Raw genomic sequence first — 19,158 nt, 5'->3', positions numbered from 1 at the left:
ATGTGGAATCCTCTTGAAATTTTCTTTGGATTTGTTACAACTGTACTTTCGCCTGTCAGTCTGCATCATATGCCATATTGTACATGAGGCAACAGGCATTATTATTAACCTACATATGTTTAAAATTGGGATTACCTGTAGGTAAAACAGTCGATATCTTTCTCATAGGAATTTCCCACCTTTGGACTGTCTTCTATAAAACAAGCAAGGGTATATATTCTCAGAAGAACTACTGTAGTATACAGTTAGTAATTTACTTGGTTCCTGTAAATACAGATTTTAAGTCTTTGATCATACTCAAACTTAGAACCAGCCCTACTTGTCTCTGGTGTTGATGAATTATGTCAGATTAGTGTTAATTATTATCCCCAATTCTCATACCTTCTAATAATTCATTAGCTCCACCTTTTAATTGCATATTCCAGCTGATGGTGGGGAATACTCATAACTATAAGAATGGTTCATGTCCCAAGAAGAATGTCAATTTCTTTTGAAATCTGCCTTGTATTTTGGAACTATTGCATTTAGAGATTCAGCTTAGATTATCAGAATTGTATAGATTTTTTTTCATGTTGACTCGAGTTAACAAGCCTTCACCAGTTTCTCTGCCTAACCGTACAAAACCTAGGTTTGTTGTGCCCAAACCTAAGACCTATGCAGATGGGTGGGCATGCCCACTTTACAATGTGTATGGCATGCACATTTTGCAAGGCCTGCCCTTGAATGTTGTTCACACAACAGAGTTGATAAATAGGCAAGCATGAACGACGATGTCAGAACAGCTTTACACAATGCATTTAAATGATTGGAGGCTACTATAAGTTTATTTTTAATAAGTTAACGCTGTACAAGATTTATTGTTCACATTAGTCCTACCCTTTACTGTATTACTTAGTTCATAAAACATTGTATGGTTATTAAATCTTTGTATAGAATAAGTCTTCTTACTATATTTATACATAGTCCCCAACCAACGAACACAATGGAAACTCAGAGGCCATTCGTAGCTTGAATTGTTCCTAAATCGTTATCGTACAAGCTCCCGTGAGTAAAATTTTAGCGTAGGGTATGAATAGCCTAACTCAAATGCCTTAGCCTAGAGTATGAATAGCCTTACTCAAATTCCTCTTGACTTTCAGATGACAGCAAATAATCCCCTTTCATATAAAATCAATATCAGGTGATTACAAGTGATTTGACTTTATTACTTTACAATACTGTTTATAATACTGTTAAGTATGTTATCAGAGGAGAAATGTACTGATAGCCGTACACACAAAAGTTTGTGTAGATACTACCGTGTTTGTTAAATTGTTGTATAGAATCTTATTTTATAGTTTCATTACTGAATTCAATGCTAGAACCTTATCTATATTTATCTACTTCATGAATGTTTGAGTAGTGTTAAATAAAATGTAGACGATTATTTTATTTGCTGGACTGAAGGAGGCTGCCTGCCGCCATTTTTATTGTTTTGTTTTGTCATGCCTGACGAGTAGATAAAGCAATGATTTTTGTCTTATGGTAATGTTTTAAATGTTAAGGTTGTTGTCTAAGCAAAGATCTGTCAGTAATTTGAGTAATCTGCAAGCAATTTAAACGTTACAGATGCTGTCTGAACAAAAATCTGGAAGTCATTTTTGTGTTCTGGAAGCACTTTAAAACATAGATGAAGTCTCGAGTGTTACGGCAATAAACTGAGGTGAGGCGACTATATAATAACACAAAACACACAGTGCAGTTGAGTACTGTATAAAGTAGAGTACATTTAACTGTAAACATAAGTGAATTATAAAGAAAAGTTCCCTATTGTCACTTACATTTTTAATCAATTCTCATGCAATTCATTTCTATTGTGTACAATACTAGAATATTCGTATGTAAATTACATACTGCTGGGTTAAAGAAAACATCTTCAACAATGTTCTAAGCCCACGGTGGAGCTGGTTCTTGTTCCTTAGCCAACGGCGGAGCCAATTTCTCCTTTTCCTTAGTGTATGGTGGAGCCTATTCCTCCTGTTCCTTAGCTTATGGTGGAGTCTGTTCCTCCTGTTCCTTAGCTTATGGTGGAGTCTGTTCCTCCTGTTCCTTAGCTTATGCTGGAGCCTGTTCCTCCTGTTCCTTAGCTTATGCTGGAGCCTGTTCCTTAGCTTATGGTGGAGCCTGTACCTCCTGTTCCTTAGCTTACGGTGGAGCCTGTTCTTCCTGTTCCTTAGCTTACGGTGGAGCTTGTTCCTCCTGTTCCTTAGCTTATGGTAGAGCCTGTTCCTCCTGTTCCCTATCCCATGGTGGAGCCTGTTCCTCCTGTTCCTTAGCCCATGGTGGAGACCGTTCCTCCTGTTCCTTAGCCCATGGTGGAGACCGTTCCTCCTGTTCCTTAGCTCATGGCAGAGTCGATTCCTTCGATTTCTTAGCCTATGGCAGAACCGGTTCCTCCTGTTCTTTAGCCCATAGCAGATCCTGTTCCTTCTGTTCCTTAGCCCATGGTGGAGCCAGTTCCTTCTGTTCCTTAGCCTATGGTGGAGCCAGTTCCTTCTGTTCCTTAGCCCATGGTGGAGCCAGTTCCTTCTGTTCCTTAGCCCATGGTGGAGCCAGTTCCTTCTGTTCCTTAGCCCATGGTGGAGCCGGTTCCTTCTGTTCCTTAGCCCATGGCGGAGCCGGTTCCTCCTGTTACTAGTCCATGGCAGAGCCTGTTCCTCCTGTTACTAGTCCATGGCAGAGCCTGTTCCTCCTGTTCCTTTGCCTACGGCGGAGCCGGATTCTCCTGTTTCTTAGCTTACAGTGGAACCAGATCCTGCCCATGGCGGAGCTGGTTACTCCTGTTACTTAATCCATGGCAGAGCCTGTTCCTTCCTGTTCCTTTGCCCATGGCGGAGCCGGATTCTCCTGTTTCTTAGCTTACAGCTGAACTGGATCCTCCTGTTCCTTATTCCATGGTAGAGCTGGTTCTTCCTGTTCCTTAGCCCATGGTGAAGCCAGTTACTCAAGTTTCTTAGCCCACGGTGGAGCTGGTTCCTCATGCTCCTTAGCCCACAGTGGAGCTGATTCCTCCTGCTCCTTAGCCCACAGTGGAGCTGATTCCTCCTGCTCCTTAGCCAACAGTGGAGCTGTTTCCTCCTACTCCTTAGCCAATGGGGGAGCTAGTTCCTCCTGCTCCTTAGCCAATGGTGGAGATGGTTCCTCCTGATTCTTATTCCATGGTGGAGCCAGTTCCTCTTGCTCCTTAGCTCATGGTAGAGCCAGTTCCTCTTGCTCCTTAGCCCATGGTGGAACTGGTTCCTCCTGCTCCTTAGCCCATGGTGGAACTGGTTCCTCCTGCTCCTTAGCCCATGGTGGAACTGGTTCCTCCTGCTCCTTGGCCCATGTTGGAGACAGTTCCTCGTGCTTCTTACCCCACAGTGGAGCCAGTTCCTCGTGCTTCTTGCCCCACAGTGGAGCCAGTTCCTCGTGCTTCTTGCCCCACAGTGGAGCCAGTTCCTCGTGCTACTTATCCCACTGTGGAGCCAGTTCCTCGTGCTTCTTAGCCCACAGGTGAGCCGGTTCCTCATGCTCCTTAGCCCACAGTGGAGCCAATTCCTCATGTTCCTTAGCCAACGGCAGAGCGTGTTCCACCTATTCCTTAGCCCATGGTGGAGCCGTTTCCTCTTGTTCCTTAGCCTGTGGTGGAGTCGGTTCCTCCTGTTCCTTAGCCCATTGTGGGGCTGTTTTCTGTTCCTTAGCTCATGATGAGGCAGGTTCCTGTTTCTCAGCTCATGATGAGGCCAATATTTCTGCTTAGTGGGAATTGTGCTTGTATCTTAGCTCCGAAGGGGCAGGTTTATTCTGGTTCTTTGTTCTTCGTTACCATGGGAGCTAGGTCCAAGGCCCTTGGGGTGACTCATGTTACTTAGTCCATAAGAGTCTGTTCCTGTTCTCCAGTCCACAGTGGCCCTGTTCCTGTTCTCAAGTCCACAGTGGCCCTGTTCCTATTCCTCAGCTCACGGGCCCCTATTCCTGTTCCCCCAGCCCAATAGGGACTTGTTCCTTTTACAATGATCCTGTGGGGGCTGGTTCCTCAATGCTGTGGTAGGCATTCCTGGTTCCTTGACCCCTTGAATCAGTAGGGGCTGGTTTATTGTACCAAGAGTCGGGGTAGGAAAGGTTATTGTGCCTATACCATGGGGGGCCAGTTTCTTGAACCTCAACCATGTGGAGGCAGATCCAGTGTACACTGTCATTACCAATATCTTGGGCTGTTGGTCCCATTGGCACTGGCACCCCAGTCCCTTCACTACCTGTACCTTAACCCCGTGGGTACCTCGGCCGCGTGGGTACCTTGGCCCCGTCGGTACGGACACCTCGGCCCTGTTGGTAGGGATACCTCGGACCCATCGGTACCGGTACCAATGTGTGGGGGGGGAATAGTATCTTGGCTCTTTGCACACCTATGGTGCCAATGTACGTGACCAGAGCTGCACTGTGCCACAGCTTCGTGTCTCAGGCACAGGGTCCGACATAGATGTACAGTCTTGATGTGGGGCCGTGTCCACTTTGTTAGTTACACTGATTTATTTCACCCTTTTTCTCAGGATTGGGGATTGATCCCTTCTTAGAGCTTAGTATAGCCGTTCTTTTAGCAATAACAACCCATTTATTTCAACACTTGAAAGAAAGAGCTTTATCAATAGTTGCTCAGACCTCTACTGCTTGGCTTTTAGAGCCAGAGGAGATATTGTTAAGCAAAGTAGTGTTTCGTTCTCCTTCCTTTTCAAACTCCTCTTCTTAATCCATTCTCTTTCTTTTAGTAGGCCAACAAGTGTCTAGTCCTGAATAGTAGGATGGATACTTAGAAATGTCTTTAGTGAGTTAGAGGGATGTGGGGCAAGCTAATAAGGCAGATGCGTAAATGGTGGTGTAGCAAAGCCTTAGAACTGTTAGCCAGGTAGATTTAGAAATGTTCTTGCAGAAGTGCTTAGTCACAAGCTGTAAACTCTGTTTGGTCCTTACATCCTTGCTTAGCCGGGAGGCTTCTTGGTTTGTGGACTCACTGGGAACAGTCCTTTCCATTACACAGCTAACAGGAAGTTCCTAGTGTTTTAATCCCCATCTGATTCCCATTGATAGTGTTTGAGGCTCTTCCAACAGCCATGGGACCACCTGAACTTGATTTCCTTCTGCTCAGCGTGTCCACTAGCTGATCAACTGATGTTGACCTCATGTCTCAGGATGACCATGATTGCTCCAAGATTAGTAATTCCAGAATGATTTCTAGTCTGTCAACACTTATAGTGATCTATCCTTGGACTACCAGGAAGGTGAGCAATCAACTGTCGGGTGTCTCTTTCTAACTTGTGAGACTTTTTAGAGCATTTGCTTTGCCCTTTGAGGAAGTCTAGGTATCAACCTGATGTAGAGCTCAGTTTGTTGATAGCCATCAATTTCAAGGGATTATACCCACTAGTCTGTTGACTCTGCTTTTGACTGGCTCCCTATAGAGACTGTATCTTTTCTATAGTAGCATGTTGGATGTAATTTTGTTAGGATAGAATAACCGACTCTTCAGCTTTTTCTTTTTGTTTATTTTGGGGAGGAATCTTTCATACCATTACATGCTGGATCTCACATTGATATTGGTTAACTACATTTCTGGCACTTATTTTCATTAAACTGGGTTTGTAAGTAGGAGTTCCCACCATTATCACTTTGAGGTGGAAAATTGTAGAATGAATACCTCCCATCAGCCATCCTGCATCAGTTATCTCACTCCAGACAGCATGTCCCTTTTCAGGGGGAGATAGGTTCCAGCTCAAACCAAAGTACGAGGAACCAACCAAGAACTTATTAGGGCCTGTTACTCAACTCTTCCCTATGAAGGTGTGATAATTGTTATTCATCTCCTTCCTCTCATACTGACCAAGAATATGGCATTTCTAGGGAAGAAAAAGAACCAACCAGATCGGTTCTGAGGGGACTTCCTACATAAAAGGATGAAAAGTTTGTATACAGTCAAGAACAAATTTAAAATTTGAAAAGTAATTTGTATTTTTCAATATTAATCTTACCCGATGATCATGTAGCTGCAACTCTGTTGCCCGACAGAAAAAAACCTAAGGTCGGGATACGCCAGCGATCGCTATACAGGTGGGGGTGTACAACAACAGCGCCATCTGTCGAGTAGGTACTCAGGTACTTCTTGTCAACAAGAACCAATTTTTCCTCTGTCGTGCCACCGGCAAGACCTACTTGGATACGCTGTTGTTTCTGGAGTTGTTTTCACGCTTTTTGGTGATGTATTCGCTCTAGATATTAGCTTTCGCTGTTCAGGAGTTATTATCATTAACTTATCAAGCTTTTTTGATTAGTTTTGGATTAATTGTTGACGACTTTGATAGAATTTGGATTCCCCCCTTGGCTAATTCAAGAATTCAAGATGTCTGACCATTCTCAAGTCCCTAAGTACAGGCAGTGTAGCGCTAGGGACTGTTCTAGGCGTCTTCCGAAGGCCTCTATAGATCCTCACACCGTTTGTTCCAATTGTAGGGGTAAATCCTGTCAATTGGAAGATCGATGTGAGGAATGCGCTGGGCTTTCGGAATTCGATTTTAATGAATTCCTTAAGAATGCACGTAGGCTGGAGAAGGATAGGATCAGGAGGAGTTCGTCTCGCTCTTTTGATTTTTCCTCTCCCCATGCCCCTCAACCTATTCCTTCCCCTGTAGTGGTGACTCCCGACCCTGCTACTAGTGCTCAACCCTCGATGGCGGACATGATGCGGGCCATTCAGGCTCTTGGTGACAGAGTGGAGTCATTAGCTAATGACCGGAATCAACTTTTGGCCGATGTCAAAGAGTTGAAAGAGAAAAGTGCAGTGGGAAGTGTAGTGAGTGCAAGTGCGGTGAAAAGTGTCAGTGTCAGTGTTACGCATGAGGGTGCATCTGTTCGTGCCAGTCGTCCTCCCAGTCCGGGACCTCTTGCAAGCTCCCAAGCCCAGGGGAGAAGCAATGTCGAAGGACCAAAGGGTTCGACAGGCCTTGATCAGCGTACGGATGTACCCTCAGTGGTTGCGGACGTATCTTGCAGAGATTGTCCCATCCACAAACAGACGAGTGAGCCCATTCATTCCTCGTCTGTGGAAGAAGTTTCTAGGAAGAAACGTTGGACCAAGGTCTCACGACCTCTCAAGCGCAAGGTCCCTTCCGAGCGAGTCAAACAGCCCAGGTGTAGCCACTGGGTCAGTTCGGACTCGCCGCAGTCTTCCGAAGACTGCACACCTCCCAAGAGAGGTAGAGTGGTTCCGCAGCAGGCAATCACTCCATCTGTTGCCGCACCAACCACGGTAGACCCTAAGTGGTCTATGCTGCAGACTATGCAGTCTCAGCTTGCTTCCTTCATGCAGGAGTATCGTGCTGAGAAGGTTGACACTGCTCCTGTTAACCTACAACCTGCCACAGTTGTGCGCTCGGCAGATACTGCGGCTGCCTGCTCCCACACTCCGCCTGTGAGAGCTCCACCACCGATGCGCAGTCGACCCTGCCAGACGCATGTTGACGTTAGCCGACATGCGGCACCCTCCGTTGACATGCGTGAGCTACCGCATCAGCAGTGGGAAGGTGCTGTCAAGCTGCCGTGTTTTGACGCAATGCGGCAGTCTCCGCAACCCACGGCAGTCCCTCCCACGCACCAGCACTCCGCTTTTGTTGTTGCCAGCTCTCAGACTGTCCAGCAGCGGCATGATGTTGGATCCAGTGCAGCTACGCATGCACCCGTGCTGCCGGATTCAGCCGTTCAGCTGTCTGCTCCTCCTTTGCCACTTCCTCAGCATTCGGATGAAGGAGTATCTGATGACGACGAAGCTGCGCATTTAGACGATCCGCACTCCGACATAGAAGAACCCAAGTCTACGCCTCCCTCCTTAGACTTTAGGAAAGTCCTTGCCCTGGTTAGGGAGTTGTATCCGGACCAGTTTGTGTCTGCAACCCCGCGCTCACCTCCCTCTGAGTTCGCTTTAGGCATGCAGTCTGCAGCTCCTGCCTTTACGAAACTCGTACTCGCGCGCTCATCCAAGAGAGCTTTGAGGGTACTGGGAGAGTGGTTGCAGTCCAAGAAGCAACTGGGGAAGACAGCCTTCATCTTTCCACCTACCAAGCTTGCTTCCAAATCTAGCGTCTGGTATGCCACGGGAGAGGAACCCGGCTTGGGAGTTCCTGCCTCTGCCCAGGGCGACTTCTCAAGTCTGGTTGACTCTCCCCGCAGGCTGGCTATGAGACGTTCCAAGATTTGCTGGACCTTTTCGGACATGGACCATCTGTTGAAGGGAGTTTTTCGTGCTTTTGAGATCTTCAACTTCTGGACTGGTGTTTGGGAGCGTTAAGCAGAAAGACCTCCCCTTCGGATAAGGACTCTGCCATGCTTATCATGTCAAGCATGGACAAAGCCATTCGGGATGGGTCTGGCGAGCTTGCGGCTTCTTACGTGTCCGGAGTGCTTAAGAAGCGAGATCACCTTTGCTTCCTCTTGTCTGCGGGGATCACACCATGCCAGAAGTCGGAGTTGATGTTTGCTCCGCTTTCCAAGTGTCTCTTTCCGGAAGAGCTGATCAAGGGGATTGCTGCCTCGTTGATCCAGAAGGATACCCATGACCTGGTGGCGTCTTCCGCACGTAAAGTCACAGCTTTACCTTCCGTGCCTAGACCTAGGATGGACACACCAGCGTCTAGGTTCATCCCGCCCTTTCGTGGCAGAACCTCCAGCAGAGGAGGTACCCGTGCCGACAGTCAACGTGGCAAAAAGAAGAAGGGTTCCAAGTCCTCAAAAGGCAGAATCTGACTGCCTACCTCTCCAGACAGCAGTGGGAGCCAGGCTCAAGAACTACTGGCAGGCTTGGGAGAACAGAGGTGCAGACGCTCAGTCTGTGAAGTTGCTAAGAGAGGGGTACAGGATTCCGTTCTTGCGCAATCCCCCTCTAGCAACTACTCCCATCAACCTCTCTCCCAACTACAAGGAGGAGGACAAGAGGCTAGCTTTACAGCAAGAGGTGTCTCTCTTGCTACAAAAGGGAGCGGTAGTCATAGTCCGGGACCATCAATCCCCGGGCTTCTACAACCGTCTCTTCCTGGTAGCGAAGAAGACAGGAGGGTGGAGACCGGTGCTGGACGTCAGTGCTCTCATTGCTTTTGTCACCAAGCAGACGTTCACCATGGAGACGACGAAGTCGGTGCTAGCATCGGTCAGGAAGGAAGACTGGATGGTCTCGTTGGACCTAAAAGACGCGTACTTTCACGTCCCCGTCCATCCAGACTCCCAACCTTTCCTAAGGTTCGTCTTTGGAAAGGACGTTTACCAGTTCCAAGCCCTGTGCTTTGGCCTAAGCACGGCACCTCTAGTGTTTACCAAACTGATGAGGAATATTGCCAAATTCCTGCATTTGGCAGACATCAGAGCCTCCCTCTATTTGGACGACTGGCTTTTAAGAGCTCCGTCAAGTCGTCGCTGTCTGGAGAATCTCAAATGGACTATGGATCTGACCAAGGAATTGGGTCTCCTGGTCAATATAGAGAAGTCCCAACTCGTCCCATCCCAAACTACTGTCTATCTAGGTATGGAGATTCAGAGTCGAGCTTTTCGGGCTTTTCCGTCGGCCCCCAGAATCAGTCAAGCCCAAGAATGCATCCAGAGCATGCTGAGAAGGAACCGATGTTCAGTCAGGCAGTGGATGAGTCTAACAGGGACGCTTTCATCGCTGGCCCAGTTCATCGCGTTAGGGAGACTCCACCTCCGCCCCCTTCAGTATCATCTAGCTGCTCACTGGAGAAAGGACATGACGCTAGAAGCAGTCTCAGTTCCTATATCCGAAGAGATGAAGTCTGCGCTGACGTGGTGGAAGAACAGCATTTTTCTCAAGGAAGGTCTACCGTTAGCTGTTCAGACACCCGACCACCTTCTCTTCTCGGACGCATCGGACACGGGCTGGGGTGCGACACTGGACGGACGGGAATGCTCGGGCACGTGGAATCCGGATCAAAGAACACTTCACATCAACTGCAAGGAGCTATTGGCAGTTCATCTGGCCTTGAGAAACTTCAAGTCCCTCCTTCTAGGCAAGGTGGTGGAGGTGAACTCCGACAACACTACAGCCTTGGCGTACATCTCCAAGCAAGGAGGGACTCATTCGAGGAAGTTGTTCGAGATCGCAAGGGACCTCCTCACCTGGTCAAGAGATCGAAAGATATCGCTGGTAACGAGGTTCATTCAAGGCGACATGAATGTCATGGCAGACCGCCTCAGCCGGAAGGGTCAGGTCATCCCCACAGAGTGGACCCTTCACAAGAATGTTTGCAGCAGACTATGGGCCCTGTGGGGTCAGCCCACCATAGATCTGTTCGCTACCTCGATGACCAAGAGGCTCCCAAATTATTGCTCACCGATTCCGGACCCAGCACCAGTTCACGTAGATGCCTTTCTTCTGGATTGGTCCCATCTAGACCTGTATGCGTTCCCTCCGTTCAAGATTGTCAACAAGGTACTGCAGAAGTTCGCCTCTCACGAAGGGACACGGTTGACGTTGGTTGCTCCCCTCTGGCCCGCGAGAGAATGGTTCACCGAGGTACTGCAATGGCTAGTGGACGTTCCCAGGACTCTTCCTCTAAGAGTGGACCTTCTGCGTCAGCCGCACGTAAAGAAGGTACACCCAAGCCTCCACGCTCTTCGTCTGACTGCCTTCAGACTATCGAAAGACTCTCAAGAGCTAGAGGCTTTTCGAAGGAGGCAGCCAGAGCGATTGCCAGAGCAAGGAGGACATCCACTCTCAAGGTCTACCAGTCAAAATGGGAAATCTTCCGAAGCTGGTGCAAGGCGAATTCAGTTTCCTCAACCAGTACCTCTGTAACGCAGATAGCTGACTTCCTTTTACATCTAATGAATGTAAGATCCCTATCAGCTCCTACGATCAAAGGTTACAGAAGCATGTTGGCAGCAGTCTTCCGCCACAGAGGCTTAGATCTTTCCACCAACAAAGATCTACAGGACCTCCTTAAGTCTTTTGAGACCTCAAAGGAGCGTCGGTTAGCCACACCAGGTTGGAACCTAGACGTGGTTTTAAGGTTCCTGATGTCAGCAAGGTTCGAACCGCTTCAATCAGCCTCTTTTAAAGATCTCACTTTGAAGACACTTTTCCTCGTTTGCTTAGCAACAGCTAAGAGAGTCAGTGAGATTCACGCCTTCAGCAGGAACATAGGTTTTACATCTGAAACGGCTACATGTTCCTTACAGCTTGGTTTTTTAGCTAAAAACGAGCTTCCTTCTCGTCCTTGGCCCAAGTCGTTCGAGATCCCAAGCCTGTCCAACTTGGTGGGAAACGAACAAGAGAGAGTACTATGCCCAGTAAGAGCTCTTAAGTACTATTTAAGACGTACAAAGCCATTACGAGGACAATCAGAAGCTTTATGGTGTTCTATTAAGAAGCCTGCTTTACCGATGTCTAAGAACGCAGTTTCTTATTACATCAGGCTTTTGATTGGAGAGGCCCATTCTCATCTGAAGGAAGAAGACCTTGCTTTGCTGAAGGTAAGGACACATGAAGTTAGAGCTGTCGCTACTTCAGTGGCCTTCAAACAGAACCGTTCTCTGCAGAGTGTAATGGATGCAACCTATTGGAGAAGCAAGTCAGTGTTCGCATCATTTTAACTTAAAGATGTCCAGTCTCTTTACGAGAACTGCTACACCCTGGGACCATTCGTAGCAGCGAGTGCAGTAGTAGGTGAGGGCTCAACCACTACATTCCCATAATCCCATAACCTTTTTTAATCTTTCTCTTGAAATGCTTTTTATTGTTGTTTTTGGGTTGTACGGAAGGCTAAGAAGCCTTTCGCATCCTGGTTGATTTGGCGGGTGGTCAAATTCTTTCTTGAGAAGCGCCTAGATTAGAGGTTGTGATGAGGTCCTTTAGTATGGGTTGCAGCCCTTCATACTTCAGCACCTAGGAGTCGCTCAGCGTCCTAAGAGGATCGCTAGGCTCAGTAAGGAAGACGTACTTAAAAAGGCAGAGTAATGGTTCAAGTCGACTTCCTTACCAGGTACTTATTTATTTTATGTTTGTTATTTTGAATAACTGCTAAAATGAAATACGGGATACTTAGCTTCTAATGTTAACATGTATGCTGGTCTCCACCCACCCCCCTGGGTGTGAATCAGCTACATGATCATCGGGTAAGATTAATATTGAAAAATGTTATTTTCCTTAGTAAAATACATTTTTGAATATACTTACCCGATGATCATGAATTTAAGGACCCTCCCTTCCTCCCCATAGAGACCCAGTGGACCGAGGAGAAAATTGGTTCTTGTTGACAAGAAGTACCTGAGTACCTACTCGACAGATGGCGCTGTTGTTGTACACCCCCACCTGTATAGCGATCGCTGGCGTATCCCGACCTTAGGTTTTTTCTGTCGGGCAACAGAGTTGCAGCTACATGATCATCGGGTAAGTATATTCAAAAATTTATTTTACTAAGGAAAATAACATTTTGCTATCAATACGAAGAAAACATTTTGCTATCAATACGAAGAATAATTCTATAAGTTAAACTTTCCACTTTAACCAATTCTTTATCCTGAAATGGTCAAAAAGTCTTTCGACAGAAAAAGTGGTTAGGGCTACTCGCTGCGTTCCCCTTGTCAATAATTATTTCTTTAATGGTTTCAATTCCTGCTCCAGCTTTGTTAAAGGCATTTCCTATTATAAAGGACTCAGGTTTGTATACCTATAAAAAATTAAAATTCGTTTTAATGTGTTAGTATTTACAATTTTTTTTGTTTCTTTGCTTACTCGGTTATCTTTGTATGCTGAACATAAAAAAATCGTCTCAAACATATCAAAAATGGACAATTAGTGATATTTTTTAATGCATGTTTTAAGTAACTAATCTATGGCTACACATATTAAGTGCCCCATTTGTAAGCACACTGTATATACAGCAATACAGGTGAAAATGACTGAGCACATTGTTTATTGATTGATTAAAACTTTTTGGTTTTAGTTTAATCATCAAGGACTTTCTTCATTGGTTACTTGACTATTATAACTAATTCTTAAGAAATTTTTATTTCCTTATGTTGTCTTCTCTTGGAATAACTAAAGTTGACTGTAGCCTATCCAAAGCCTCCTTAGGATTTATTTCAATTTGAATGTATCCAACACTATTGTAAAATTGCCATCTTTCAAATCTTTCTACAAATAGAAGTTATATTTTCAAAACAAAAAGGGAGACTACAGTGGGAAGCAGTGGTCTTATGCTTAACAAATTTCTTTTTTCTTTTTTTTTTTACATCTTTACTGGGATTCACCAGTTTTCTTATCCCTAAGGTAGCCTACAACTAGGAAACATGTTTATTGAGTATTAGCTTAATCTAGATTCATAGTTTTATTTCATATTTGCAAAGTATTACAACACCCCGTGTCTCGTTGGGTATAGTTCCTATGGTATAAGAACAGTACTGTATATTTTAATTTAGGGTAGGGTGATGATGGCTTAGTGTTGATTTCAAACATGTAATTTATTGTTGTTACCTCTTGCAAAAGCCTCGGATTCTCCACCGTGTTACTCCATTATCATTATGTTGAAAGGTGACTTCTATTTCTGAAAATATTGATCTGAAAGAAATTAGTTATTCACAAGAAATGCTAAAGTCTAATGTAAGTCGGTATTCTACACATGAAATACAGTCCTGACAAATGACGCAACTTTGCTTCACCTAGTCAATGCATCGTGTTTCTGCCTACATCCCTAGCATGAACAGTAACTTGAATTGTCCCACTTTTTCATTGCATAGCCCAACTTCTCTGTTTACTCATTTGGCTGCCTAAACCATGTAATACAGTAGAAGAGTCTATTTCTTCTTGCCTTGCTGTTCATAACATATTCCCTAGCCAAACATATTGTACTGTATAGGGTAAATACATAGCCAAACTCGAGGTTCTAATGTACAACCCATCTTAACATTACGGAACTTAATCAAAAGCTATTTATGTTCCCTACATTTGAGTTGTCCACCTTAACTGTGCTTATGTCTCTACCTTAACTGTAGTTCATCTCAACCTTGCCTTTAATCTAGATGTTTGTACTATTTTAGAGTAATCTGTATATCTGTGACTGTGTAATCACCGAGATATTAGAATGTTCTTTTCAAATTTTGGGGGAAATGTTTTCTAGACCTATGTTTGGAATGAGTTATTGGAATTATATTTATGAAAAGAAAAGTTTGATTATCTTTGTCTTAAATTGTTTATGGTTATTTATTTTTCATTAAATTCCTTGGCATCGAGATGGAGTATTATTGAATATCAGAACGTGTATGCTGTAAATAAGGATATAAGAGGTAAATTAAGAGATATATTTATTTTGGTATAAATTTGATGAAATGCTCAATGAAACTCTCCATATGCCTTCTTTTTCCGAGTGATTCACATGTCTTCCAATGGCCATCCAGTTAGTTGCCATTTGTGCATATGTGCATTGAGCTGCTCCTATAGCAGCCTTCAAAGTCATATTAAAGTTATGTATTTAAATATAACCAACAATACAGTTTTTACACATGCACTTTGCTTAAATGAAGTTTATATTCAGTTCAAACTAGTTAAACTCATTTTATTTATAGTTCTTCTAGTTTCAGAGACTCGCTTTTTGTGGTAGCAGCATCTTATTGAATGCAATTGTTCCCAGATGGAAGACTGCATTTTGTGTACAAATTGCTACCTTTTGCAAGGGGACATTGGTACTACACCTGAGGGAAGCCCAAAATAAAATAATTTGGACATGACGTACTGTACTTTCATCTTCTCTATTATGATGAAGCCTGTAATGTTGACACCCTACTGAATTAAGAGTAGAGGGCATAGAGATGTATATTTTACATCACCATCTTTAAAGGTAAACGGTTCCAGAGGTGGCATTAAAAGCCATATAAACTTAGGTGAATTTATATATGAATGACGTTGTTTTGGTAATGTTGTTGCTTGAATATTATCAAAACATTTACATTGGTAGTCAAAATTTAACTGTTGAATTAGAAAAATACAAACTCTGAAGAACTCTTGCTTTAGGTGCCACAAAACTGGCTTCCAAAAATATTTCACAGTGATCATTTAGACTTTTTAAAAATGTGAGGGTCATTGATGACACCTAATGGGGTTGCTATTCAATATATGTAGCTTGCCTTTTTTATTGTAATTTTGTTTCATGTCCTTTAAACCACTCCAGATTATGGTCCTAAAGAACATAAAGAACTTGTATCCAGTCTCATAACTGAGAAGTGGCTCACACTGGCACCATAGTTTACAAATCACCTACTTTTTCATTTGTGAGAAACTTGGAGATACTCAAGGTCCAAGTCTGGTGATAAGAGACTTCCTTCACCTCCCTAAACCTTACTGGCATCATACTATTAAGTCCTTGCAGAACACCTTTATAGTACAGTATCTGTAGTTGTTACTCAATGACTCTGGTACTTAATTCCTCATGTACAGAAAAGAATTTGCCTAATGGTTGATCTGGATTAAGATTTCAGAAAAGGTAATTGGCTAGTGACACTTGACCCATGTTCTCCTTTTTCTTTAACAACCAAGGTCATATAATTACTGGAATGGTTTTGGTTCAGGTTGTCTTGTTTCCTATCTAAGACCCATAGCCTATTGTATCCAATTATTTTTTTCTTTCGACCAGTAGGGAAGAGGAGAAACACATTGTCTTATCCTTGCATTAATAACTGCCATGTCCCAGCCTGTTTACTCTAAACTAGTATTAGAAACATGGAATCCTCTTGAATTTTTCTTTAGATATGTTAAAACTTTACTTTCGCCTGTCCGTCTGCATCGTAAGCCGTATTGTACACGAGGCAACAGGCACTATTATTAATCTACATATGCTTGAAATTGGGACTACCTGCAGGTAAAACAGTCCAATATCTTTCTATAAACCAAGTAAGGTGTATATTCTCACAATAACTACTGTAGTATACAGTTGAAGTAATTTACGTGGTTCCCATAAATACAGACTTTGTCTTTGATCATACTCAAACTTAGAACCAACCGTATTTGTCTCTGGTGTTGATGAATTATGTCAGATTAGTGTTAAGTACACTCCCCAATTCTCATACCTTCCAGCTGATGGTGGCGAATAATTATATGAATGGTTTATGTCACAAAAAGAATGCTAATTACTTTTGAAATCTGCCTTGTATTATTTTGGAACTAATGCATTTAGAGCTTCAGCTTATATTATGAGAATTGTATAGATTTTTTTATGTTGACTTGTGTTAACAAGCCTTCACCAGTTTCTGGCAAATTGTTCGGACTCAAAACTTAATTTTACATGTTTTAAGTGAAACGAATCTCACTTCTTACAGTCATTAATTCGTCCTATTTGTTACAAGTTGCCAACCACTGCAGAGATATAAAAAAAAGATTAATCCTCTTGACACTCCAGAAATACCATTCTGAGAAAAATTTAAATTCAAAAGTATTGAACTAAGATCAGAGTATGCACCAAAGATTTTTTAGTTAAAAGAAATGTTTAGAAATGAGCATCAATTAGTTTCTCTTCTAGCACTGAAATTATACATCACATAACTGTTAAATCGTAAATTGATTTCGGTAGTTATTTTTCTTCTACGAAATGTCTTGGTGTACGTGTTCTAGAAAGTATGAGGACAATCATTGAATTTCAAAGGTGTTAATGAGTTAATTTGATATTAAGAATTGAAGATTATAAATAAGTAAAATATTATATGTCATTGTTGGATTTCAAAGGAATAAGAGATGAAATTGGTAGGCTTGAGCATGATCAATGAAGCCGCTCTCCTCTCCCCCCCCTAAAAAAAAAAAAAAAAGTCCCCTTACTCCAATAGTGTTTGAATTTGGCAAACGTTACAAGGTTATTGGATTAAATTACCTTTAGGTGTCCTTGTTGTAACAGTTTGTCTGGTGTACAAATCTAGGCCCTAAGCCATCAGCCGATCTAGGCTCTAGTAGTATAAATTATATATATTTCTTAATTTGTTGAGAGAAGTAAAAAGCCACGTATCTCTAGTTTATGGTAATGCGCCTTTCACAAACAGATAATTGGTTTTCTGGCCAAAGTATGAATTTCAAAGGAATGCCAAGAACTTAAATCTTCAATTAATTTCTAAGTAAGTTTGGGAACTCTCATTGAAGCTCTAATTGTTTTTCCTGTCTTAAAGTAACAAACTTGTATTTTATAAATTCTAATGTAAGGTGCAGTGGTTCCAATATAAAGAAAATCAATTTTAAGAAAATACTGCTAGTTAAATAGCTTTCCAACATATGTTGTAATAGACGATTTAGCATCTCTATTGTATCAGGCCGTTTTATCGTATTTAAAGTTTTTTTTTAATGTTGGAACATTATTCTCGTTTTGAATTGTTAAATCGAGTAAAATGCAATTAGATTTACGAACTCAACTTTAAAGGTTTTGCTATTATAAAATTAGTTTAAATATTTCTTTTCTTCTTTTCAGATGGGGAGTAAAGTTTGCAATGGGTCTAATATCAAGATAAAATCTTCAAAGTCAACAAGATACTTTAAATCCTAATGGAATTTTTTGGTTACTAATTCACGTGTTACAATATAATTGGGAACGGAGTAAGGCTGTAAGTAAAATTGGTCATCTTTAAAGTTTGGGTGTAATAAATTCCAAGCTTTGCTTAATTCCTTCAAAATTGGCTAGTGTTCTCTATATTAAAACTGGATATTAAGAATGCTCACATACTGAAAATGCAGAGTTGGTATCAGGTTTTTACTTGATAACCATTCCGATTTTTAAGTAATTATCATTGATTCTACTTAAGTTTAATATAATGATAGGTGTATTTCATGTCACTGAAATGTAAACAATATTCTTTAGTCTCTAAAGGTTCAAGAGTCTTGAAATTAACCCTTTTTTTTTTCAACAGCTTTAGAAGAGGTTTGTAAGAATGTCAAGTCTTTTGGTTTATAGACTAAAATATCCATCGAGTCTATATCCATCGCCAAAGCAAGAGAGATTTAAATTTCGCATATGGACTTAAGCCTAGGACTAGGCTTAAGTCGAAGCGAATCTGTTTCACGCTTCGTCTACTTGGTGTAAGTAAATCGAAATGAATCGTTAATACAGTTGTATATAAAGGGTCATTTATTAAGGATTGCAGAAGCCATTTGGTGTATCAAATTTTAAATTCTTTCAGTCACACCAAATATAGAATTCTTTCAGTCACACCAAATATAGAAATGTAAAGGTAAATGTACTGTCTGCTTGTACAACAACATAAATCGTTTTTGTGGAAGTAAAACTAATTTAGCATTTATTTGTTGGGGCATTTTTTTCTGACAAATCACTAGAGGAATTCACTATTTTTATATATAGGGGTAACTTGGTGGAAAAAAAAATTTAGTAATCTGTAATTTTTGTTTACCTCATTTCTTGCTTGGAGAGAAAAGGAAATAAATTTGCACACTATTACTTAATGAGGTGAATCTTCATGAATAATTATCGTTTCAGGAGTGTGGAACATAACGAAAGGTCCTGAAGTGTCTTAGTGCACGCGTATGAATCGGGACGTTGTTACATTACTATTGGCCGGAATTGTGCAAGTCTGGGGGATTCTCCATTATGTGGTCAACGATCGGCCGGACTTTTACTTTATTGGGACTTTATTGGGTCTTCAGGTACCAACACATTGCGTCCACTGAATCTTTTTCCACCGCCGTTGCCTTCCAGTCTTTATGTAGTACGGACTGAAGCATGTGGACTGTGATAAAAAGGTCTCTCACCCAGAAGTGTGAATAGTAGAAATTTAACCAAACGAAGAAGTAGATTGAATGTATTAACGAAGAAAATGAAACAACTAAAAATAAGAAGCAGCAGGAAATCCAAGGAGAGGAAGGGGTGGAACTATATAACTATTATACTTTTCGTATATTTTATACTGCAAATAAGATAATAAAATTGCTATGGTGTCCCGTAATGTTTATTTTCCCGTATTTGTTTAGTTCCTTTAAAGAGATATTATACTATAGGTTTTTAATACTCTTCTATATATCTTGTCTCAAGTTTCTTGCTGTCATTGGTTTTTTCTCTTGGCTGACGTTTCCTTATACCTATATATCTCGTCTCAAGTTTCTTGCTGTCA

At 42.2% G+C, this 19,158-nt stretch overlaps 1 long non-coding RNA gene across 3 annotated transcripts in view; it reads left to right on the top strand.

The window, feature by feature from the left end:
- LOC137632759 (uncharacterized) overlaps window positions 1-18,907 on the top strand; it is a 38,611-nt gene extending 19,704 nt beyond the window's left edge. The window contains exons 3-8 of one of the 3 annotated variants that reach the window (XR_011042113.1): window positions 1,609-1,702; window positions 14,641-14,903; window positions 17,089-17,160; window positions 17,508-17,640; window positions 17,944-18,112; window positions 18,528-18,907. This is a non-coding gene — a long non-coding RNA (uncharacterized lncRNA). Of the gene's footprint in view, window positions 1-1,608; window positions 1,703-14,631; window positions 14,904-17,088; window positions 17,161-17,507; window positions 17,641-17,943; window positions 18,113-18,527 lie in introns of all 3 variants that reach the window. The other 2 variants (XR_011042112.1, XR_011042114.1) reach the window with 2 other exon arrangements.
- The last annotated feature ends 251 nt before the right edge of the window (window positions 18,908-19,158 follow it).

The sequence above is a fragment of the Palaemon carinicauda genome, chromosome 42 (assembly GCF_036898095.1).
Source record: "Palaemon carinicauda isolate YSFRI2023 chromosome 42, ASM3689809v2, whole genome shotgun sequence".
NCBI lineage: Eukaryota > Metazoa > Arthropoda > Malacostraca > Decapoda > Palaemonidae > Palaemon > Palaemon carinicauda.
Note: the sequence above shows the minus strand (reverse complement) of the source record. Positions and strands in the feature narration are given on the sequence as shown.